General features: G+C 43.1%; 1 protein-coding gene, 1 long non-coding RNA gene and 2 pseudogenes across 9 annotated transcripts in view; 2 read left to right on the forward strand and 2 right to left on the reverse strand.

The window, feature by feature from the left end:
* The window catches only part of WDR89 (WD repeat domain 89), a 44588-nt gene extending 37253 nt beyond the window's left edge, over nt 1–7335 (reverse strand). For 2 of the 8 annotated variants that reach the window (XM_055362006.2, XM_055362005.2), the window contains exons 1-2: nt 7182–7294; nt 5460–5633 (exon numbers count right to left, since the gene is read on the reverse strand). The gene's annotated coding sequence lies outside the window, so the exon portion shown is untranslated. Of the gene's footprint in view, nt 1–4043; nt 5634–6676 lie in introns of all 8 variants that reach the window. The other 6 variants (XM_055362009.2, XM_055362007.2, XM_019010204.4 and 3 more) reach the window with 5 other exon arrangements.
* A 91-nt stretch (nt 7336–7426) lies between these two features.
* LOC115930586 (uncharacterized) lies at nt 7427–16918 on the forward strand. The gene is made up of 2 exons (XR_004067225.3): nt 7427–7579; nt 16742–16918. It is a non-coding gene; the product is annotated as an uncharacterized lncRNA (long non-coding RNA).
* Nucleotides 16706–16909, reverse strand: LOC115930739 (uncharacterized; annotated as a pseudogene).
* A 7556-nt stretch (nt 16919–24474) lies between the features above and the next one.
* On the forward strand, nt 24475–24548 carry LOC115930742 (uncharacterized; annotated as a pseudogene).
* Nucleotides 24549–25047: the final 499 nt, after the last annotated feature.

A 25047-nucleotide genomic window follows, 5' to 3' on the forward strand; every position in this document is an offset into this window, starting at 1 on the left:
TCAGGAGTTTGAGACCAGCCTGGTCAACATGATGAAACCCCATCTCTACTAAAAATACAATATTAGCCAGGCATGGTGGCACATGCCTATAATCCCAGCTACTTGGGAAGGCTGAGGCAGGAGAATCACTTGAACCCAGGAGGCGGAGGTTGCGGTGAGCCAAGATCGCACCATTGCACTGCAGTCTGGGCAACAAAAGCGAAACTACGTCTCAAAAAAAAAAAAAAAAAAATTAGCTGGGCATGGTGGTGCGTGCCTGTAGTCCCAGCTACTTCGAAGGCTGAGGCAGGAGAATCGCTTGAACCTGGAGGCAGAGGTTGCAGTGAGCCGAGATTGTGCCACTACACTCTGTCTCCAAAAAAAAAAAAAAAAAAAAAGTTCAGGACCAGATGGATTCACAGCAGAATTCTACCAGACATTCAAAGAATTGGTACCAATCCTTTTGACACTATTCCACAAGATAACAAAGGAACTCTCCCTAATTCATTCTATGAAGCCAGCATCACCCTAATACCAAAACCAGGAAAGGACACAACCAAAAAAACAAAACTACAGACCGATATCCTTGATGAACATAGATGCTAAGATCCTTAACAAAATACTAGCTAACTGAATCTAACAACATATCAAGAAGATAATCCTCCATGATCAAGTAGGTTTCATACCAGGAATGCAGGGATGGTTTAACATACACAAGTCAATAAATGTGATGCACCACATAAACAGAATTAACAACAAGAATCACATGATCATCTCAATAGATGCAGAAAAAGCATTTGACAAAATCCAGCATCCCTTTATGATTAAAACTCTTAGCAAAATCAGCATATAAGGGACATACCTTAATGTAATAAAAACCATCTATGACAAACCACAGCCAACATAATACTGAATGGGGAAAAACTGAAAGCATTCCCTCTGAGAACTGGAACAAAACAAGGATGCCCACTCTCACCACTCCTCCTCAACATACTACTGGAAGTCCTAGCCAGAGCAATTAGACAACAGAAAGAAATAAAGCAATTAGACAAAGAAAGAAAGGGCATCCAAATCAGTAAAGAGGAAGTCAAACTGTCACTGTTTGCTGAAGACATGGTCAATTACCTTGAAAACTGTAAGGACTCCGCCAGAAAGCTCCTAGAACTGATAAAAGAATCCAGCAAAACTTTTGGATACAAGATTAATGTACACAAATCAGTAGCTCTTCTATACATCAACAGCGACCAAGCAGAGAATCAAATCAAGAACTCAACCCCTTTTACAATAGCTGCAAAAACAAACAAACAAACAAAACTTAGGAATATACCTAACAGGCTGGGTAGTGGCTCAAGCCTATAATCCCAGCACTTTGGAAGGCTGGGGCAGGTGGATCACTTGAGGTCAGGAGTTCGAGACCAGCCTGGCCAACATGGTGAAACCCCATCTCTATCAAAAATACAAAAAAATCAGTCAGGCATGGTAGTGCACACCTGTAGTCCCAGCTACTTGGGAGGCTCAGGCAGGAGAACTGCTCAAACCCGGGAGGTGGAGGTTGCAGTGAGCCAGAGCAAGGCTCTATCTCAAAAAAGAAAGAAGAAAAAAAGAATATACCTAACAAAGGAGTCAAAAGACCTCTACAAGGAAAACTACAACACACTGCTGAAAGAAATCATAGACAACACAAATGGAAACACATCCCATGTTCATGGATGGGTAGAATCAGTATTGTGAAAATGACCATGCTGCCAAAAGCAATGTACAAATTCAATGCAATCCCCATCAAAATACCACCATCATTCTTCACAGAACTAGAAAAAACAATCCTAAAATTCATATGGAACCAAAAAGGAGCCCGCATAGCCAAAGCATGACTAAGCAAAAAGAACAAATCTGGAGGCATCATACTAACTGATTTCAAACTATACCATAAGGCCATAGTCACCAAAACAGCATGGTACTGGTATAAAAATAGGCACACAGACCAATGGAACAGAATAGAGAACCCAGAAATAAACCCAAATACTTACAGCCAACCGATCTTCGACAAAGCAAACAAAAACATAAAGTGGGGAAAGGACACCCTTTTCAACAAATGGTGCTGGGATAATTGGCTAGCCACATGTAGGAAAAATGAAACTGGATCCTCATCTCTCACCTTATACAAAAATAAACTCAAGATGGATTAAGGACTTAAACCTAAGACCTGAAACTAACAATTCTAGAAGACAACATTGGAAAAACCCTTCTAGACACTGGCTTAGGCAAGGATTTCATGACCAAGAACCCAAAAGCAAATGCAATAAAAACAAAGATAAATAGCTGGGACATAATTAAACTAAAGAGCTTTTGCACAGCAAAAGGAATAGTCAGCAGAGTCAATAGACAACAACAGAGTGGGAGAAAATCTTCACAATCTATACATCTGACAAAGGACTAATATCCAGCAACTACAACGAACTCAAATCAGTAAGAAAAAAACAAACAAGCCCATCACAATGTGGGCTAAGGACATGAAGAGACAATTCTCAAAAGAAGACATACAAATGGCCAACAAACCTATCATTAGCTCGACATCACTAATGATCAGGGAAATGCAAATCGAAACCACAATGTGATACCACCACATTCCTGCAAGAATGGCCATAAGTGAAAAATAAAAAAAAAACAAGAGATGCTGGCGTGGATGTGGTAAACAGGGAACACTTCCGCACTACTGGTGGGAATGTAAACTAGTGCAACCACTATGGAAAACAGTGTGGAGATTCCTTAAAGAATTAAAAAGCAGAACTAACATTTGATCCAGCAATCCCACTACTGGGTATCTACCCAGAGGAAAAGTCATTATTTGAAAAAGATACTTGCACACGCATGTTTATAGCAGCACAATTCACAACTGCATAATCGTGGAACCAATCCAAATGCCCATCAATCAACAAGTGGATAAAGACACTGTGGTGTGTGTGTGTGTGTGTGTGTGTGTGTGTATGTGTGTGTATATATGTGTGTATATATATAATGGAATACTACGCAGCCATAAAAAGAAATGAATTAACAGCATTTGCCATGACCTGGATGAGACTGGAGACTATTATTCTAAGTGAAGTAACTCAGGAATAGAAAACCAAACATCATATATTCTCACTGATATGTGGGAGCTAAGCTATGAGGACACAAAGGCATAAGAATGATACAATGGACTTTGAGGACTTGGCCAGGGGAGGGGGGCAAGGGATTAAAAGACTACAAATATGGTGTAGTGTATACTACTCAGGTGATATGCGCACCAAAATCTCACAAATCATCACTAAAGAACTTACTCATATAACCAAATACCACCTGTACCCCAATAACTTACGGAAAAATAATTTTTTTTTTCAAAACAGTCTAGCTCTGTTACCCAGGCCGGAGTGCAGTGGCACGATCTTGGCTCACTGCAATCTCCGCCTCCCAGGTTCAAGTGATCCTCCTGCTTCAGCCCCCCAGTAGCTGGGACTACAGGCGCACACCATCATCCCCGGCTAATTTTTGTATTTTTAGTAGAGACGGGGTTTTGCCATGTTAGCCGGGCTGGTCTCAAACTCCTGACCTCAGGTAATCCACCCGCCTCGGCCTCCAAAAGTGCTGGGATTACAGGCATGAGCCACCGTTCTTGGCCAAAAAATAATTTTTTAAAAAAAGTCACTGCCCCCCCCAAAAAAGAAAATTACAAGAAGCTACATTAGCTGGGCACTGGGTTGCATGCCCATAGTCCCAGCTAGCAGGCTTACGTGGGAACATCAGTTGAGCCCAAGAGTTTGAGTCCAGCATAGGCAACATAGTGAGACCCCCATCTCTAAAAATAAATTTAAAAATAAAATAATAATGAAACTACAGAATAAACAGTCTCTTCTCTAGAACAGCAATGCTTAAATATAATTCAAAACAGCATCAACCATGAACATATAAAACTGAATGCAAAAGTCACATAAAATTTTAAATTATAAGATTAGAATTCAAAGAAATTTTACTCTTCTAAAGCATCAATTCAGGCTTTGTTTCCAAATATCACAGGAATATTCATTTACCTTTGCTATTAAAGATATTCCAGAGGAAAAGTTGGCGAAGCTCCAACCTGTGGTGACTTAGGCTATTTTCACAGTAATAAGAAAGTCTAACTCAGCAACCATTTACTGTGAATTTGTTTTTCTCTTATAGTCCCTGTGAGACTTTATGGGATAGGATGTTTTACTCTTCTTTATACCTTCCTGTGGTAGGCTGAACACTGGCCCTCAAAGATACAAAGGTCTTAATTCCTGGAATCTACGACTGTTTCATTATATGACGAAAGGGACTTTACAAAGTATCTTGAGATGGAGAGAGTATCCTTGTTTATCTGGGGGGGTCCTTAATATAATCACAAATGTCCTCATAAGAGAGGCAGACGGAGATGTGACTACAGATGAGAAAGTGGTATGATGATAGCATGATGTCCTGTGCAGAAAAGAGCCACAAGCCAAGGAAGACAGGCAGCCACTACAAGCTGAAAAAGGTAAGGAAATGGATCTTCTTCTCACAGCCTCCAGAAGGAACTGGGCCTGCAACACTTATGACTTTAGTCCAGTGAAACTGATTTCATACTTCTGACCTCCAGAACTAAGACAATAAATGAGGCTGAGCATGGTGGCTCATGCCAGTAATGCCAGAACTTTGGGAGGCCAAGGTGGGAGGACTGTTTGAGCCCAGGAGTTTGAGACCCACCTGGGCAACATAGCGAGACCTCATCTCTACCAAAAAAAAAAAAAAAAAAGGAAGAGGTGACTCTCTTGAGTACATCTGCACTCCCCTTTCTTAAGTGTGTACTTTTCACCAAAGGAAAAAAAAAAAAGAAAGAAACAAAGGCAGAAAGAATAAATGTGTGTTATTCGAAGTCACTAAATCTGTTGTAATTTGTTACAGTAGCTATATGAACAAAATACACCCTTTTGACATTTTGGCGATAATCTGTACATAATCTGCCCTAAAATATTGAACAGAATTAACATAAAGACCATTCCAGTTCAGATTTATCAAAATTCTCTTGTATTCTCTACCAAGTACATGAAAATATCTTAAATGCATGGAAATCATTGAAAATGTAGTTCTTTAAAGCACATAGGGAAAAAGTAAAAAAGCAGTAGCATCTTCAGTCGTATTTGCAGCTCATAGTGTCAGTGGCAGAAAAAGTAGTCATGACTTTAGTACAAAAGTACAACTCAAAAACTTCACGGGTTTGGCACAGTGGCTCGGGTGTAATCCCTGCCACTTGGGAGGCTGAGGCAGGAGGATCACTTGAGCCCAGAAGTTCGAGGCTGCAGTAAGCTAAGACTGTGCCACCGCACTCCCGTCTGGAAAAACACCCTGTATTTACAAAGTGAGAGAAAAGAACCCAAAAAGTAGTTACATGGGCTTGATCTTACTTTTGCTTTACAATAGCTACAACAGTCTAAGGTAAGAATACAAACCAGGTAAGCAAAATAGCTGCATTCACAGGAAAGTATTCCTAAATACTGAACAAGGAGATAAGCAGTCCATAGACGTTTCAGAGGATTTCTCACTTAAATGGTACTTGACTGCAAGTTACCACTGTTTTACTCGGCCATAGGTTGCAGTGCAGTCCAGGCTCCACAAGAAAGAATCTGAAAAGCAGAAACAGTCACGTGGCTTTCATCGGCAACATATTTTGTATCTATTAAATTATTTAATCCTCAGAACTCTAAGTAGTCAAGTTTGGTATTTATTTCAATTATACAGGTGAAAAAGCTGATGCTGACTTGTCCAGTCAAAGGTCAGTAACTGGTGCCTACTGCGATGTCTTTCCTCTAGATCATTTTACCTTGGTAACAATCGATTAATTCACTTCTAGGTGTGTTTTATTGACTTTTTTTTTTTTTTTTTGAGAAGTTGTCTCACTCTGTCGCCCAGGCTGGAGTGCAGTAGCACGATCTTGGCTTACTGCAACCTCTGCCTCCCGGGTTCAAGCGATTCTCCTGCCTCAGCCTCCCGAGTAGCTGGGACTACAGGCGCCCGCCACATTTTTGCATTCGTAGTAGAGACGGGGGTTTCACCATGTTGACCAGGCTGGTCTCGAACTCCTGACCTCGTGATCCGCCCGCCTCGGCTTCCCAAAGTGCTGGGATTACTGGCGTGAGCCACCGCGCCCAGGCTTTTATTGACTTTTTAAATAATTTCAAATTAATAAAGAAAACGGCCGGGCACGGTGGCTCACGCCTGTAATCCCAGCACTTTGGGAGGCAGAGGTGAGTGGATCACCTGAAGTCAGGAGTTCGAGACCGGCCTGACCAGTATGGTGAAATCCTGTCTCTACTAAATATACAAAAATTAGCCGGGCGTGGTACCAGGCGCCTATAATCCCGGCTACTCAGGAGGCTGAGGCTGGAGAATCGCTTGAACCCGGGAGGCGGAGGTTGCAGTAAGCCGAGATCGCCCCACTGCACTCCAGCCTGCGCGACAGACTGAGACACCATCTCAAAAAAAAAAAAAAAAAAAGAAAAGAAAAAGAAAACAGGAGCAACGTTTTACAAATTATACCATCTTTTAATTTTACATCCATGGAAGCTGAATGCCACAATTTGTCAGAGACAAGCTAAAGAAAACACAAGAATGAGTAATGTCTAACACTGCTTCTTCGCGTGAAAATGAGAACACTCACAGTACCTACCTCTTTAGATAGCCATGTGGTTTAAATGATATAATAGACCAGTTGCTGGTATCATACCACATCCCATACTACGGGTCGTCTCTTCCCAAGTGAAAATTTGCTTCCTGGCCTACAAAAGGATTATACTAAACCCTTTTAGTGGTGGGGAGAGTATCCGTGGAGAGGGAAGAGCACGAGGAAACAGGTCTTTCCCTGAAAATGAGCAAGGGCGTTTGGCTTTTATTGAAAAACGCCCCAGAGGAAGTACTGAGAACGGCACCGGCAACAGCAGCCTGACCCGCAGAAGGTTCTTTGGCCAGGGCCAACACAGGTTTAACCCGGTGGCTCCGACCGCGGAGCGAGACTGCCAACACGTGCACACTCCGTCCAGACCTCCCACTTCCCTCCGCGCTCCCGCGATAGCTGTCCAGCAACTCTAGCTTTCTAGACTCAACCACGGCGTCGCCGCTCGTCGAGAGGGCTGCCTATCCCGGGGACCCGCCCAGCCTGGCCCAGCAAAACGTACCTTATTTAGTAGCCTCAACCTGTACCGGAGAAAACGCAGGCTGCGCGGCGGCTTAGAGCGGTCAAGCGGAACCCCGCCTCGACCTCTCTGATTCGGTAATGCGCACAAGAAAATCAAGAGGATTGGTCGGCTGCAGAGAGGCGGCCCGTAACGCGACGCGAAAGAAGTGGGGCACAGCGGTCCGGGGAATTCTTACTAGCTTCCGATTGGACGAAAGCAGAACGCCTGCCCCTTCGTAGACCCAGCGTACGTACAACGCTCACACCACCACGCCATACGCTGCGTTAGCGGAAGTTTAATGGCCCCATTGGTGGGATGCGTGGCCAATAAAGGGCAAGAATAAGGTGGATTCCGCCTTCCTCGTGGCTGACTGGATGCATCCGCTGGTACTGATATACGTGAGTTTCAGCATTTAGACGTTCCGAGTTTCCACCGAGCCAGAGTTGGGTAGAGAGTTATTAAGATGACTAGGAGACTAATGCGGGGAGAAATAATTTAGTAGTTAGACTCAGGCCCTGAAACTACCACTCGTGTTCAGAAAGTCTACGTAATACCTTATTGTTTTCACGCGAAGAAACCAGCCCTTCAGGCCGGGCAGAATGTGGTTTAGGGATTCTCTGGCTGTCATTGGGTGAAAAAGCGATCAGTTTGAAGGTAGCTCCGCCTGGGCTCTAGGGAACTCTGGGATTTGTAGTCCGGAACTTTCGAGTCCTGTAGCTTTAAATGTGGTTGTTGCTACTGAGTTCTTTCATATTGTTAATAACACCCGTTGACATTTATTGTGGTTTGTTGGACTTTTTATCCTTTCGTTTATCAGCAGCATTAAAGACAACATTTAAGAAATGTGTAAACACTGCATGTATGTTCGTAAACAATTAATGTTTGTGTTTCCAACAATTTACTGCTGTGCCTAGCTCTATATTGTATGTTCATGATTACTGTACTAAGTAGATACTAAAATTATTTGTTTCTAAAACTTTTACTGTTACAACAAAACAGTGTGATTTTCATATTAGTGTCCATTTACGATTATTTGAACCCTACATTTAGCAATTATGTGTACTGTGATGGCGTGGGTAGCAGCTGCTTACATGAATCAAGTGTTGTTATGACATGAAGCAGAACTGGCTGCTGTCTTGACAGGAAAATAGGGCTATGCTTAAAATGTCAAGCAAGACCACCATCAGGAGGAATACACATTGTATATTATTAAAGACTGTATTATAATGTCTATCTTAAGCCTTTATTAAAACAGTTTAGGACAGGCTTTTCCTGAGTCTATAGAATCCTGAACTCTTCTGTGAGCTAATCTAGCGGTATTTCATTTTTGTGTCTAGCAAAAGTAAAACCATTAATAAATACCAAAAACTTCCTGAGTAGACTTCGCTTTCGAAAAATTTTAATATTTTTTTCCTATTTTACATGTAATACAAACTTTCGACTGTAGAAGAAAAAAACATGATTTCGGATGTATTTAATACTTCTACATTGCTAGATTAAAATGAAGTACACTTTACAGAATTAAAGCTAAGCAAAAACTGCTTTTATTACTGATGCTTGTAATTATTGCATTTTTGTTTAAAATGTCGAATTATTTTTGTCATTTTTGTGTCATTTCTAAATGATTAGAGAAGGTTTCAGGTTGTTTGTAAAGGAAGCATTACCGATTTAGCTCTTTGTTTTGTTTTGTTTTGGAGTCAGGGTCTCCCTCTGTCATCCAGGCTGGAGTGCACTGGCAGGAGGTGGGATCATGGTTCACTGCAGCCTCGACGTCCTGGGCTCAAGTGAGCCTGCCACCTCAGCCTCCTGAATTGCTGAGACTACTGGCACACGCCACCAAGCCCAGATTTTTTTTTTTTTTTTTTTTTCAGATGGAGTCTCGCTCTGTCGCCCAGGCTGGAGTGCAGTGGCGCGATCTCAGCTCACTGCAACCTCCGCCTCCCGGGTTCAAGAGATTCTCCTGCCTCAGCCTCCCAAGTAGCTGGGACTACAGGCACGTGCCACCATGCCTGGCTAATCTTTTGTATTTTTAGTAGAGAGGGGGTTTCACTGTGTTAGCCAGGATGGTCTCAAACTCCTGAGCTTGTGATCCACCTGCCTCGTGCTAGGATTACAGGCGTGAGCCACCGCGCCCGGCCATATTTTTTGTGTAGACAGAGATTCGCTATGTTGCCCAGGCTGGTCTCGAACTCCGGAGTTCAAACGAGGCTCCTGCCTCGGCTTACCAAAGTGCTGGGATTACAAGCTCATGCTCGTTTTTATTCCCAATAAATGAAGAGCGAAATTGGGTGTAAATCATCGATATATTTATCCTTGTAATATTCTATATGATGTAGTAGGTGAAACGTATGGATGGGTGAAGATGACTCTGTGGCAAAAATGCAGAATTACATTTTTAATGCTTTTCATTAGCTAGCATTTTAATGGTATTTTCCTTTTGCCTCTTATTTTAAATCAGTAGTTCATTTAACATGTTAATTAAATGTCATATAACTAAGAATAAACACCATTAAAAACTGAATCAAGGCTACTGTGGTTAGCTCTGTTTAGCTGAATGATAGATTAGCTGAGTGACTAAACTGTGGCCACATTTGGCTGATATAAATTCTAAGTGTTCTCTCAGCACTTTTGGAAGCTTCTAAAATGTTTCATTTATTTGTTTATTTTTGAGACAGAGTCTCCCTCTGTCACCCAGGCTGGAGTGCAGTGGCACAATCTCGGCTCATTGCAACCTCCACCTCCCAGGTTCAAGCGATTCTCACGCTTCAGCCTCCCAAATAGCAGGGATTACAGGCGCGTGCCACCATGCCCAGCTAGTTTTTTCTATTTTCAGTAGAGACTGGGTTTTGCTATGTTGGCCAGGCTGGTCTTGAGCTCCTGGCCTCAAGAGATCCACCTGTCTTGGCCTCCCAAAGTGCTGGGATTACAGGTGTGAACCACTGAACTGGCCAAAATGTTCTATTTTAAAGAAAAAAAATGATTATGTTGAGAATTTAAAAAACATATTTAAACAGGCACCATTACTACCTTTAACAGTGTGAACCTGTGAATCATCTGTGTACTCTGTTGGGAAATAGTTTAAGAAGTGAACTCAGGCTGGGTATGGTAGTGTACACCTGTAATCCCAGCAGTTTGGGAGGCTGAAATGGGAGGATTGCTTCAGCCCAGGAGACAGAGGTTACAATGAATCATCATCTCGACACTGCACTCCAGCCTGGATAACAGAGTGAGACCCTGTCTAAAACAAAACTAAACAAAAAAAAGAACCAAGTAAACTCAAAGTGAGATGAATGAAACGACTCTTGAGATGCAGGAAGAGAATATTAGAACCCTTATTTGTATGTCGTTTTTATTCTCAACATTTTTCTTTACATTTCTGTGTTTTTAAATTTTTTACATATAACAATATAAGCTTTTTTAAAAATCTTTTTTTGTTTGTTTGTTTTTTGTTTTGTTTTGAGACAGAGTTTCGCTGTTGTTGCCAAGGCTGGAGTGCAGTGGTGTGATCTGGCTCACCACAACCTCTGCCTCCCGGATTCAAGCGATTCTCCTGCCTCAGCCTCCCCAGTAGCTGGGATTACAGGCATTCACCACTATGCCTGGCTAATTGTATTTTGAGTAGAGATGGAGTTTCTCTATGTTGGTCAGGCTGGTCTCAAAGTCCCGATCTCAGGTGAGCCACCATGCCTGGCCCTTTTTTTTTTTCTTTAATAGGGGCAGGGTCTCACTATGTTGGCCAGGCTGGTCTCAAACTCCTGGCCTCAAGTGGATCCTTCCACCTCGGCCTCCAAAGAGCCAAGATTACAGACATGAGCCACCAAGCCTGGCCCTTTTTGCAATGTATATGTAAAAATATATATGTATTGAGTAAGTGGTAAAATTTTTTTGAGAAATATGTGATCAAAACCATATTTGGAGGTCAGTGATTTGGGACATGACAACTGCAATTTGAAGATCTTGTGGGGAGAGAAGTCAAAGAAAAAAACACAAATGTTTTAGTTAGTATCTAATATGAAAGAATGGTATTGGCCAGTTAGCTCAGGTGGTTAGAACTGTGAAAAGAAAATAATCTCAGGACCCCAAAATCACTAAGCCAAAAGGAAAAGTCAAGCTGGGAACTGTGTCGGGCAAACCTGCCTCCCATTCTATTCCTCAATGAGATAGCTGCAAGGATAAAACAACTGCTTACCTCCTTCATCACAATTTGCCACAAGGAAATTCCTTGTGGACTTCCTCCCTACTTCAAGTTATTCCACCTTTCCAGACTGAACCAATGTACATTACATATATTAATTGATGTCTCGTCTCCCTAAAATGTATACAACCCAGCTGTGCCCTGAACACCTTGGGCACATGTCCTCAGGACCTCTGGAGGCTGCCATGGGCACATCCTTGACCTTGGCAAAGTAAACTTCCTAAATTGATGAGGCTTGTCTCAGATACTCTTTGGTTTGCAGAATGTATTGCTGATATGAAGGAAAACTTGAGTTCTTATATCTAAAGTAGAAAAAAAAATAGGCTGAATGCTATTCTTTAATTTGTCACTTAAGAGCTACTTAGAAAAAAAAAACAAACTTTTTATCTGAAGAATGCAAGCCCTTGCCGGGCATGATGGCTCACGCCTGTAATCCCAGCACTTTGGGAGGCCGAGGTGGGTGGATCATGAGGTCAGCAGTTCGAGACCAGCCTGACCAACATGGTGAAATCCCATCTGTACTAAAAATACAAAAATTAGCCAGATGTGGTGGCGGGTGCCTGTGTTCCCAGCTACTGGGGTGGCTGAGGCAGGAGAATCGCTTGAACTTGGGAGGCAGAGGTTGCAGTAAGCCAAGACTGTGCCATTGCACTCCAGCCTGGGCAACAGAGTGAGACTCTGTCTCAAAAGAAAAATAAAAATAAAAACAGAATGCAAGCCCCTTTAAATTATCAGGCCCAGGGAGGCATTTGCAATGTAACAGCATTCTTGTCTCACTCTCTGTTGAACTAAATAATTACTCTTGAAGCCATTTGTTATATAGTCTCTAGACCGACGCCAAGTAGCCATAGAATGCCATGCATCCTGTAGTTCAACAGTGTATAGCCAATCACTAGCCAATGTTATTTCTGTAAATCAATGAGAATTCCTAATGAACAAGTTTTTAAATTGTCCCTTCTCCTGATTCATCCTATTTTCTTCAAAAACTTGAGCCTCTCTCTGTTTTGTTCTCTGGAGCACTCAAGGCAACTTGGAAGTGTCCTGAAATGCAGTCCTCAAGCTTAGCCCCCTCAAAAGTTACTTTTGTCTCAACTTCTTCCTTTTAGGTTGATACTACCATGAAAAAAAATGTAAAGAAATGCTTTTAAATTGCAGCGTTAAGGGTTTAAGTCATTAAGAAACGATTTACCATTAAAAATTATATATACCCACACATACACTCATATATATTGTTAAAATATGCCACGAAGTCCAAATTATACACAATACTTAAATAAATAACTAATGAGCTGGGTGCAGTGGTGCACCCTTGTAATCCCAGCTACTTGGGAAGCTGAAGCAAGAGGATCACTGGAGCCCAGAAGTTCTAGACCAGCCTGAGCAATATAGCAAGACTCTGTATTAAAAAAAAAAAAAAAAAAGTTGTATGTCATACTACTTGCGAGTTCTCATGCCCAATCACTGTATCAGGGCTCCATCAGGAAAATAAAATCAATAGGAGACATATATTAAGGGTTTTTTTGGCAAGGAGTTGACATACAGTTGTGGCAGCTCCCTAGGTAAGTCTAAAATCGGCAGAGCAAGCCATCAGGAAAGGCAGGCTGGAACTCAGGCATGAGCTGAAGCTGCAGTCTAAAGCAGAATTTTGGCTGGACGCGGTTGCTCATGCCTGTAATCCCAGCACTTTGGGAGGCTGAGGCAGGAGCATTACTTGATCCCAGGAGTTCAAGGCTGCAGTGAGTTAACGATCACATCACTCCATCCTGGGCAACAGTGAGACTCCATCTCAAAAAAAAAGAGAAGGAACAGCAACTCAGAGCAGCCTAAGCTATGTGAAGTACGCAAAACTTGTTAGGCTTACAGAGACATGACTTTTGAGACCTCAGTCATCCCCCACCCACACCAACCCACACTGTAACTGCCCAGTGGATTCACCTTCCCCGCTGCCTAGACAGAGCTGATTTATCAAGACAGGGGAATTGCATGGAGAAAGAGTAATTCACATAGAACCGGCTGTGTGGGAGACAAGTATTATTACTCAAGTCAGTATCCTTGAGCTTGATCAGAGTTTTTAAAGACAATTTGACAAGTAGGGGCTTGGGAAGGGGGAAGTACTGATTGGTCAGGTTGGGGATGGAATCATAGGGGGTGGAAGTGAGTTTTTCTTGCTGTCTTCTGTTCCTGGGTGGGATGGCAGAACTGGTTGAGCCAGATTACTGATCTGGGTCTGGGTGGTGTCAGCTGATCCACTGAGTGCAGGGTCTGCAAAATATCTCAAGCACTGATCTTAGGTTTTACAAAAGTGATGTTATCTCCAGGAGCAATTTGAGGAGGTTCAGAGGAGCCAGAGGTTGCATGGTTGCATGACCCGTAAACTAATTTCTAATCTTTTTTTTTTTGAGACGGAGTTTTGCTCTTGTTGCACAGGCTGGAGTACAATGGCACGATTTCAGCTCTCCGCAACCTCCGGCTCCCGGGTTCAAGCGATTCTCCTGCCTCAGCCTCCTGAGTAGTTGGGATTACAGGTGCCCACCACCAAGCCCAGCTAATTTTGTATTTTTAGTAGAGAGGGTGTTTGTCCATGTTGGTCAGGCTGGTCTCGAACTCCCGAACTCAGGTGATCCGCCCACCTTGGCCTCCCAAAGTGCTGATACTACAGGTGTGAGCCACCCTGCCTGGCCCTGTAATTTCTAATCTCATAGCTAATTTGTTAGTCCTGTAAAGGCAGACTGGTCCCCAGGCAAGAAGGGGGTCTTTATGGGAAAGGGCTGTTATCAGTTTATCAGTTTATTTTATTTGATTTTTTGAGACAGAGTCTTTCTCTGTCACTCAGGCTAGAGTGCAGTGGTGTGATCTCGGCTCACTGCAATGTCCACCTCCTGGGTTCAGGTGATTCTCCTGCCTCAGCCTCCTGAGCAGCTGGCATTACAGATGCCTGCCACCATGCCCAGATAATTTTTGTATTTTTAGTAGAGACAGGGTTTCACCATGTTGGCCAGGCTAGTCTTGAACTCCTGACCTCAAATAATCTGCCTGCCTCATCCTTCCAAAGTGCTGAGATTACAGGCGTGAGCCACCGCGCCTGGCCATGTCATCAATTTTGTTTCATAGTCAAACCATGAACTGAATTCCTTCCCAAAGTTAGCTTGGCCTACGTGCAGGAATGAACAAGGACAGCTTAAAGGCTAGAAGCAAGATGGAGTCAATTAGGTCTGATTTATTTCACTGTCATAATTTCCTCAGGTATAATTTCATCAGCTGTAATTCTGCAAAGGCTGTTTCAATACCCAGGGGCAACTGTTTAAAGACATTTTATTCTGTCCGGGTGTGGCGGCTCACGCCTATGATCCCAGCACTTTGGGAGGCGAGGCACATGGATCACTTGAGGCCAGGAGTTCTGAGACCAGCCTGACCAACATGGTAAAACCCCATCTCTACTAAAAATACAAAAATTAGCCAGGCATGGTGGCACGTTCCTGTAATCCCAGCTACTCGGGCGGCTGAGGCAGGAGAATCCGCTTGAACCAAGGAGGCGGAGCTTGCAGTGAGTCAAGATGGCACCACTGCACTCCAGCCTGGGCAACAGAGTGAGGCTCTGTCATCGCAATGCTCTGTCACAGCGATGACAGAGTAAGGCTTGACACAGCGATATATATAATATATATATATATCATGTATATATGTATATATCATATGTACATATGTGTATCATATGTATACATATATATATGATAAAGACATTTTATTGTTTCTTTCCCTGTAGTTGCCAGACTAGCTGATAAATTACCTAAAATGTTGTTAAAGTTGCAGAGTAGGACCCTCGCCCATTATCTTCATGTTCCTGGAATTTGTGATACAAGGAACAGTGTATTGCCAATCAATAGCTTATGTTATTTGAATGAACCAATATAAGAACTGCCCCACTTTTTAAAACCCACCTGAATATATGCTGCTAATCAGAGCATATATTCAAGGCAGCTTGAATCTGTGTCTCCCAGGTTGCAATCCTCAAATTCGACCTAAATAAACTCTACTTATATTAATTTTTGCCTCACTTTCTTTAGGTTGACAGTCTTATATTTGTGGGAGTGAGTCAGTATAAGCATACAAGATGTACAAACTAATCCTATTTTCCCCTCTTTTTTTTTTTTTGTTTGTTGTTGTGGCAGGGTCTTGCTCCATAGCTCAGTCTGGAATGCAGTGGTCCAATCTTGGCTCAGTATTCCCCCTCTGTTAAAATACATTTAAAAGGAACAGCCCTAACCTCACACTCCATTCCAGCCTGGCTCTCTAACTTTCTGCCTCATTCCACTGGCTAGTCCTTAAGACCCTGACCTAATACTCTCTTTTTGAAGTCTCTGGCTCCAATCTTAAGCACCATATTCTTTTGCCCAAATCTGGAATCCCAGGGCCTCTTGAAGGTTTCCCAATACATGTAAGGCCCACTCCTAGGCATGCATGCATGCCTCTACTATGTAAGGAGTACTTCTGGAAGCCACCAGCTCTAGAGTTTCTGAAAATGTCAACAAGACTGCCTTTGAAACCAGAGGGTGGGTGGTGGTGAGAACATCCTGTGAAGGGTGCCAGCTGGTTTATACCAGTCAGTGTGCCAAACTGCTCTTCTAAAGATAAGAGGTGGTGCTGTTTTAATTCCTTCAGTTTTAAGATGCACTTTACTATTACCCTTTTTAGTTTAGAAAGAAGAAAGTTGACGAAGAGGCAGGGCTAGCTCTGAAACCGATAATTATGTTAATCAAAAATCCCACCCACCTCCAGAAAACCTTTTCACAGAGCTGCCAAAAGTGGTGAATTGATTGGTTTAAGCTGTATGTTCTCTTCATGCCACTTTCTTTTTTTTCTTTTTTTTTCTTCCTGCCACTTTCAAGCTAAAAGAGTGAACAAATAGTAAAATAGCTACACTAAATGGAGTTAAGAGGAGAAAAAAGGAAGGCCAGACTATCTGACAAACCAGTGTCTGGGTCTTCTATTAAAGAATTAGAGGCCAGAATTCCAGCACTTTAGGAGGCCAAGGTGGGTGGATCACCTGAGGTCAGGAGTTCAAGGCCAGCCTGGCCAACATGGTGAAAGCCTGTCTCTACTAAAAATACAAAACTTAGCCTGGCATGGTGGCAGGCGCCTGTAATCCTAGCTACTTGGGAGGCTGAGGCAGGAGAATCTCTTGAACCCTGGAGGCAGAGGTTGCAGTGGGCCAAGATTGCGTCATTGCATTCCAGCCTGGGCAACGAGAGAGACTCCATCTCAAAAAAATAAATAAAAAATAAGAATTAGGACCATACTTTTATTTTATTTTATTATTTTTTAGACAGGAACCACTCAGACTGCACCCTTTCTTACTCTCCTGCAGGAAGAGAATGATCATGAAGGGCAAATGGCAGTGAAGCAAGAAGAGCTGGCTTCAGGCTCAGAAGAGAATGCTGTGCCTCTTCCTCATGGTTTGCGGTGCCCTGCATGTTCAGAGAAACTTCTCTAGTAATGAATGAACTATAGAAATGATCCCTGAAAATATGGTCTTGATACTTTTTGTGGTGGTTTTTTTTGTTTTGTTCTGTTTTTGATGGAATTTTGCTCTTGTTGCCCAGGCTGGAGTGCAATGGCACGATCTCCACTCACTGCAACCTCCACCTCCCAGGTTCAAGCAATTCTCCTGCCTCAGCCTCCCAAGTAGCTGGGATTATAGGCATGCGCCACCATGCCCAGCTAATTTTGTATTTTTAGTAGAGACGGTTTCTCCGTGTTGGTCAGGCTGGTCTAGAACTCCCTACCTCAGGTGATCCACCCGCCTCGGCCTCCCAAAGTGCTGGGATTACAGGGGTGAGCCACTGCGCCAGGCCAGGGCCAAAAGGAGCAGCTCAGGATCCTTATTCTGTGAAAAGAAGTTCACTTCTTTCTTAATTAAGATTTTATGCTGGGCAAGGTGGCTCACGCCTTTAATCCCAACACTTTGAGAGGCCAAGGTGGGCAGATCACTTGAGGTCAGGAGTTCGAGATCAGCCTGGCCAACATGGTGAAAACCCGTCTCTACTAAAAATACAAAAATTAGCTGGGCATGGTGGTGCACACCTGTAGTCCCAGCCACTCAGGAGGCTGAGGCACAGGAATCCCTTGAACCCAGGAGGCAGAGGTTGCAGTGAGCCGAGATTGTGCCACTGCACCCCAGCCTGGGCGACAGAGCAAGACTCCGTCTCAGACAAAAAAAAAAAAAAAAAAAGATTTTAAATTACCTATTTGCCAATTCATATGTAGTTGATTTGGAGCAGGTACTACAAGATTGGTTCTAAATATACATAAATTAAGAGCTGAGAAAGTTATTGCTAAGCTAAATTCAACCAATTACACTGTTTTTTTTCTGCTCTCTCCTTGCATCTATTTTATTCTAATTCTGTTTGTCAGGCTACTTACTTTTATAATCTTTTTTAGTGTGGAAACAGTAGAAAAAAGGTAGAGAAAAATGATATCATGAACACTTGTTTTTAATTTAAAAAAATTTTTTAAAATAGAAACGAGGTCTCACTATGTTGCTCAGGTTGATCTCAAACTCCTGAGCTCAAGCGATCCTCCCTCTTTGGCCACCCAAGGTGGCGGGATTACAGATATGAGCCATCACAGCAGGCCCAAAGCAGATGTTTTAATAAGCACTATTACTCAAAGCTAGATATGTGATTTTGAGCAAGGTATTTTATTTTCCTCTAAACTCCAAATTACTCATCGACAATGTCTCTTGTTCAGGGGTTTTATGAAAATTAAGTAACAATAAAAGTAAGATAGCACAGTGTAGGCATTCAGGAATTATAAGTTGAAGTTCCAACTCTTCCTCTACCTATACCCCTTACTTTGTGAGATTACAGGAAGGATGACAAAAAAGGATATGTTGGGGTTTTTTTTTGTTTTTTGTTTTTTTTTGAGACAGAGTTTCACTCTTGTTGCCCAGGCTGGAGTACAATGGTGTGATCTCAGCTCACTGCACCCTCCACCTCCCAGGTTCAAGTGATTCTCCTGCCTCAGCCTCCCGAGTAGCTGGGATTACAGGTGCATGCCACCACGCACAGCTAATTTTTGTATTTTTAGTAGAGTTTCATCATATTGGTCAGACTGGTCTCGAGCTCCTGACCTCAGGCGATTCACCTGCCTCAGCCTCCCAAAGTGCTGGGATTACAGGAATGAGCCACCACGCCTGGCCTTTGTTGTTTTTTTGAGACAGAGTCTCCCTTTGTTGCCCAGGCTGGATGGAGTGCAGTGGCACGATCTCGGCTCCCTGCAACCTCCGCCTCCCAGGTTCAAGTGATTCTCCTACCTCAGCCTCCTGAGTAGCTGGCATTACAGGTGCGCTATCATACCAGCTAATTTTTGTATTTTTAGTAGAGACGAGGTTTCGCCATGTTGGCCAGGCTGGTCTCATACTCCTGACCTCAAGTGATCCAGCCACCTCGGCCTCCCAAAGTGCTGGGATTACAGGTGTGAGTCACCACGCCCAGCCCAAAAAAGGATATATTTGCTGAGCCCTTTAATTGTTGAAAATGAACCTTGAAAAAAAGAAAAATTAATGATAGGACTAGGAATGTACACCATCCAGGAGGTAGAATTAAGAAAGTTTAAATGCAATAGATGAAAACTATACGCAGGCTGGGCGCAGTGGCTCACGCCTGTAATCATAACACTTAGGGAGGCCGAGGCTGATGGATCACTTGAGCTCAGGAGTTTGAGACCAGCCCAAGCAACATAGTGAAACCCCATCTCTACAAAAAAAATACAAAAATTAGCAGGGCATGGTGGCTCATGCCTTTACTCCCAGCTACTCGGGGGATGAGGCAGGAGGATTGCTTGAGCCCAGGAGGCGGAGGTTGCAGTGAGCCCAGATCTCTCCACTGCACTCCAGTCTGGGCGACAGAGTCAGATCCTGTCTCAGAACAAAAAAGAAGAAAATTATAGGCAAAGAAATGTAGATTTCTTTTATTTAATATTAAAAGAGAGTTGTTGCGAAGTTGATATGAATTTATGTGAAATAAGACTACCAAGGCCGGGCGCTTGGCTCATGCCTGTAATCCCAGCACTTTGGGAGGCCAAGGTGGGAGGATCACCTGTGGTCAGGAGTTCAAGACTAGCCTGGCCAACATGGCGAAACCTCATCTCTACTAAAAATACAAAAATTAACTGGGTGTGGTAGCGCACCTGTAATGCCAGCTACTCAGGAGGCTGAGGCAGAAGAATCGCTTGAAACTGGGAGGTGGAGGCTGCAGTGAACTGAGACTGCACCACTGCACTCCAGCCTGGGCAACAGAGCAAAACTCCATCTCAAAAAACAAACAAAAAAAAGACTACCAGACTGATGTGGTATTTTTAGGATTTTTTTTTCTTTTTTTTTTTTTGAGATGGCCCGACCTCTTCTTTTTTATCATATGATCTCTAACTGATGTATGTGACACAATAATACAAAACTATTTGAGCTATAAAAGAAATATGAAAGGCTTCTGTTTTCTTTTGTAGGCCTTCTGGAACTTTTGCCTCAGACTCAAATACCAATGACTCCTAATCATACCAAGATCCCTACTCATTGCCTACTTGTTTCTGGATTTACATATTATTTGACTCTCTCATCTCATATCCTAGAGAAGTATTTAGTAAGAGTTGGATCTGGCCAGGTAGGGTGGCTAACACCTGTAATCCTAGCACTTTGGGAGGCTGAGGCAGGTGGATCACCTAAGGACAGGAGTTGGAGAGCAGCCTGGCCAACATGGTGAAACCCCGTCTCTACTAAAAATACAAAGATTAGCTGGGTGTGGTGGTGGGCACCTGTAATCCCAGCTACTTGGGAGGCTGAGGCAGGAGAATTGCTTGAACCCTGGGGGCGGAGTTTGCAGTGAGCCAAGATCGTGCCACTGCACTCCAGCCTGGGCGACAGAATAAGACTCCGTCACAAAACAAAACAAAACAAAACAAAACAAAACAAAAAAAGTTGGATTTAATTTTCTAAGCATTAGGTTAAAATTTTTTTGCTAGATAACACGGTGTCCTAAGATAAGCCAAGAATTATAAAGATGGCTCTGATGATTGCCAGGAACGTATTATGTATGCAGTAATAATAACACATTGCAACAAAGCCATGTTTTCTCCCATTTTTAAAAACATGTTTTGATGATGAAGGATATAAAATACAGTCACAGTGAAAGCCTGCAGCTTGAGTACGTTTGTAATCAGATGATTACAGATGATTGCTATGAGGCTAATGAAGTGAAATTTACTCCTAGGTTTGAGAGTAGATGATAAAAGGAACATTAAGGAGATTATAGTCTCAATCATGAAGATATTCACCTAATTAACATTTTCCTACCTTTGAATTTAAATATCAAAAGTAGATACATGATAGTTGTTGATTTGTAATACAAAATTTACTACTTTTGATAGTCATTTCTCACTTAAGCTTGTAGCATGTAATTTTTTTTTCCCACAAATCTTTTCCTACATTAAAAAAAATACATAAAAAACTTGGCTGGGCGTGGTGGCTCTCGCCTGTAATCCCAGCACTTTGGGAGGCCGAGGTGGGCAGATCACCTGACGTCATGAGTTCGAGACCGGCCTGGCCAACATGGCTAAACCCCATCTCTACTAAAAATACAAAAATTAGCCAGGCGTGGTGCCGCATGCCTATAGTACTAGCTACTCAGAAGGCTGAGGCAGGCTGAGAAGGCTGAGGCAGGCTGCAGTGAGCCAAGATCGTGCCACTGCACTCCAGCCTAGGCAACAGGGCGAGACTCCATCTTAAGGAAAAAAAAAAAAACTTATTTGGGTTGGGCACAGTGGCTCACGCCTATAATCCCAGCACGTTGGGAGGCCATGGTGGGCGGATCACTTGAGGTCAGGAGTTTGAGACCATCCTGGGCAAAATGGTGAAACCCAGTCTCAACAAAAAATACAAAAAACTAGCTAGGTGTGGTGGCGCTTGCCTGTAGTCCCAGCTACTGGGGAAGCTGAGACATGATCACTTGAGCCTAGGAGGCGGAAGCTGCAGTGAGCAGAGATTGCAGGATTACACCATTGCACTCCAGCCTGGGCAACAGAGTGAAACTCTGTCTCTAAAACAAACAAACAAACAAAAAAACCTTATTTGACTACTTCTTGAAGCAAAATGCGCAGTGAAAAGAAAACTGTTTCTTTCAAAAAACAAAATCATAAATATATACCTAGTATAAGCAGGATAAATTATACTCTTTGTCCTCAGCCCCTGCGAGAATGCTCAGGGCAGAAGATAAATCTCCCTCTTTCCCCATACAGATGCCTTAACTACCTATTTGATCAGCTAAGATAAGGAAAAGCAAGGATTTCAAAGCCTTGCTGGGTCCTTGAGTATTAGTTGATAGCCCTGCAGGTAGAAGACTCTGTAACATGAAACTATCATTATGGTTCTCATTCCTTATGTGCAAGTAGGCCTCTGGGCGTGATTAGGAAATTGGAGGATAAAAAATGAGGAACAGAAACCACTCTGCACAAATAACATAAAGTACTACATTACATGGAATGTGTTTTATTTAGAAAAATATTTCTCTTTAACGTGATTCACTCAAGAGATGTTATTCATCACCTATTATGCGCCAGGTATATTCTGAGTCCTGGAGAGACAACATTTAACAAAGTTCCTGTCCTCATGTAGTTTATTTTCTCGTGGGCAAACAGACAATATCTATTATTTTTATTAAAAACAATGTAAGGTAATTTCAGCCAATGATAAGTATGCTGCCGGGTGGGATATTCAAAATATTTAACACAGGTATGGCCAGCTTGGTGTCACATCTTCATATTCTCTCTTGTATTTGCTGTCTTCCTTCCTGCCTCACTTCCCTTTCCTGCTCACTCCAACTTCCTTGACATTGAACTTCCCAAAAAAGTGTTAGTATATAAGCTTTAGTTTGTGATTGTGTTCCCATATACTCCCCATCTTACCCCCACATCACCCCCAATTAGAACATAGGCCAACCTTAGCCTTCTTGTGACAAGTGTTATACTTTTAGTTGCTGGATCTTGGGAAGGTCTAGGAGATGCTGGGATAGCAAGATCAGGGGATGTCTTGGGAAACACCACACCATCCTCTAGTTCTCCTCCATCCCAGTTCTCTTTCAGTCCCTTTGATTCTCCTGAATGTAAGTGTCCCAAAGTCCACAAAAACTTCTGTGTTCCCTCTTTTAGTGGCTTCACCATCCCAGTCAACCACACTAAAAGACTTAACATCACTTTTGACGTTCAACCTAATCCTCTGCGCTTAGTCACACATTCATAGCACTGTGTGGGGAAGAAAAAGCGTTTTCATGCACTCTTGCTCTCCCTCTGGATAACACCCTAATTCAGCCTGTCATTATGATTTATTTGGATTTTGCAATAGCTTGAAACCGACTTTGCATGCCTCCATTTTCCACCTCTTCCAGCCCTTTGTATTAATAGCACCAATGTTTTAGTGCCTTAAAATATCCAGCGGATCACTTGATGTCAGGAGTTCAAGACCAGCCTGGCCAACATGGTAAAACCCCGCCTCTACTAAAAATAAAAAAATTAGCTGAGTGTGGTGGCGTGCGCCTGTAGTCCAAGTTACTTAGGAAGCTGAGGCAGGAGAATCACTTGAACCCGGGAGGCGGAGGTTGCAGTGAGCCGAGATCGCGCTAGTGCATTCCAGCCTGGATAACAAAAGTAAGACTCTGTCTCAAAAAAAATAATAATAATAAATAAATAAAAAGACAAAATCCTTAACTCTCCTACAATGAACTTTTGGTTTAAATAGTGGAGTACCGTAAGAGCGTCTCACTTCTTTCTCTCATTTTATTTTTTCTTTTCTTTTCTTTTTAGATGGAGTCTCACTCAGTCACCCAGGCTAGAGTGTAGGGGCATGATCTTGGCTCACTGCAGCTTCCCTCTCGGATTCAAGCAATTCTTTCACCTCAGCCTCCTGAGTAGTAGAAACAGGGTTTTACTATGTTGGCCAGGCTGGTCTCGAACTCCTGACCTCAAGTGATCTGCCCAACTCAGCCTCCCAAAGTGCTGGGATTACAGGTGTAAGCCACTGTGCCCGGCTTTTCTCCCATTTTCTTATTTATTTTAAATTATTTTTCATTTTTGTGAGACGGAGTCTCACTCTTTCGCCAGGCTGGAGTGTAGTGGCGCAATCTCGGCTCACTGCAGCCTCCGCCTCCCGGGTTCAAGCAATTCTTCTGCCTCAGCCTCCTGAGTGGCTGGACTACAGGCAAGTACCACCAGGCCCAGCTAATTTTTGTATTTTTAGTAGAGATGCAGTTTTACCATGTTGGCCAGGATGGTCCCGATCTCTTGACCTCGTGATCTGCCTGCCTCGGCCTCCCAAAGTGCTGGGATTACAGGTGTGAGCCATCGCACCCGGCTTTTTTTTTTTTTTTTGAGATGGAGTCTCATTCTGTCGCCCAGGCTGGAGTATAATGGTGCGATCTTGGTTCACTGCAACCTCTGCTTCCCGGGTTCAAGCGATTCTCCTGCCTCAGTCTTCTGAGTAGCTGGGATTACAGGTGTCCGCCACCATGCCCAGCTAATTTTTGTACTTTTAGTAGAGACAGGGTTTCATCATGTTGGCCAGGCTGGTCTCAAACTCCTGACCTTGTGATCTGCCCACCTGGGCTTCCCAAAGTGCTGAGAACACAGGTGTGAGCCACTGCACCCGGCCTTTTCTCACATTTTCTAAGGTAACCATAAAAATTTTTCTTTTCTTTTTTCTTTTGAGACAGGGTCTCGCTGTGTTGCCCAGGCTGGAGTTCAGTGGCGCGATCTGGGCTCACTGCACACTCCACCTTTGGGGCTCAAGCGATCCTCCCACCTTACCTCTCAAGTAGCTGGGACTACAGGTATGCAACACCACGCCCAGCTATTTTTTTGTATTTTTAGTAGAGGCGGGGTTTCACCATGTTGGCCAGGCTGGTCTCAATCTCCTGACCTCGTGATCCACCCGCCTCGGCCTCCCAAAGTGCTGGGATTACAGGCGTGAGCCACTGCTCCCGGCCTGTCTTATGTCTTTTTAAAAATTTAAACATGTATTAGCTTGGGAAAAAATTAATATTAATAAGAAGAAACCTTTAGACTGTACTTTCAGGGATCATTTCTGTAATTCGTTACTAGAGAAATTTCTCTGAATGTGTAGAGCAGTTAATTTTTTGTATTATTTTAAATAAAATTAAAAAAAAAAAAACTGGCCGGGTGCAGTGGCTCATGCCTGTAATCCCAGCACTTTGGGAGGCCAAGGCGGGCGGATCATGAGGTCAAGAGATCGAGACCATCCTGGCCAACATGGTGAAACCCCGTCTCTACTAAAAATACAAAAATTAACTGGGCGTGGTGGGTCATGCCTGTAGTCCCAGCTACTCGGGAGGCTGAAGCAGGAGAATCGCCTGAACCCGGGAGGTAGAGGTTGCAGTGAGCCAAGATTGCACCACTGCACTCCAGCCTGGTGACAGAGCGAGACTCCATCTCAAAAAAAAAAAGAAACTTTCTAGCTTCCCTGTTCCCTTTTGCCTACATGACAAGGCTTAAATCGCCACATCGCGCTCTTTTAAATCGGGCCTCAGCCTGCCTTCTGAGCTCATCTGACAGCCTTCTCCCCAGCTTCGCCCATGCCAGTCACACATTTCTTTAAGGAAATATATTGAGCAC

Source organism: Gorilla gorilla, chromosome 15, assembly GCF_029281585.2.
Source record: "Gorilla gorilla gorilla isolate KB3781 chromosome 15, NHGRI_mGorGor1-v2.1_pri, whole genome shotgun sequence".
NCBI classification, from domain to species: Eukaryota; Metazoa; Chordata; class Mammalia; order Primates; family Hominidae; genus Gorilla; species Gorilla gorilla.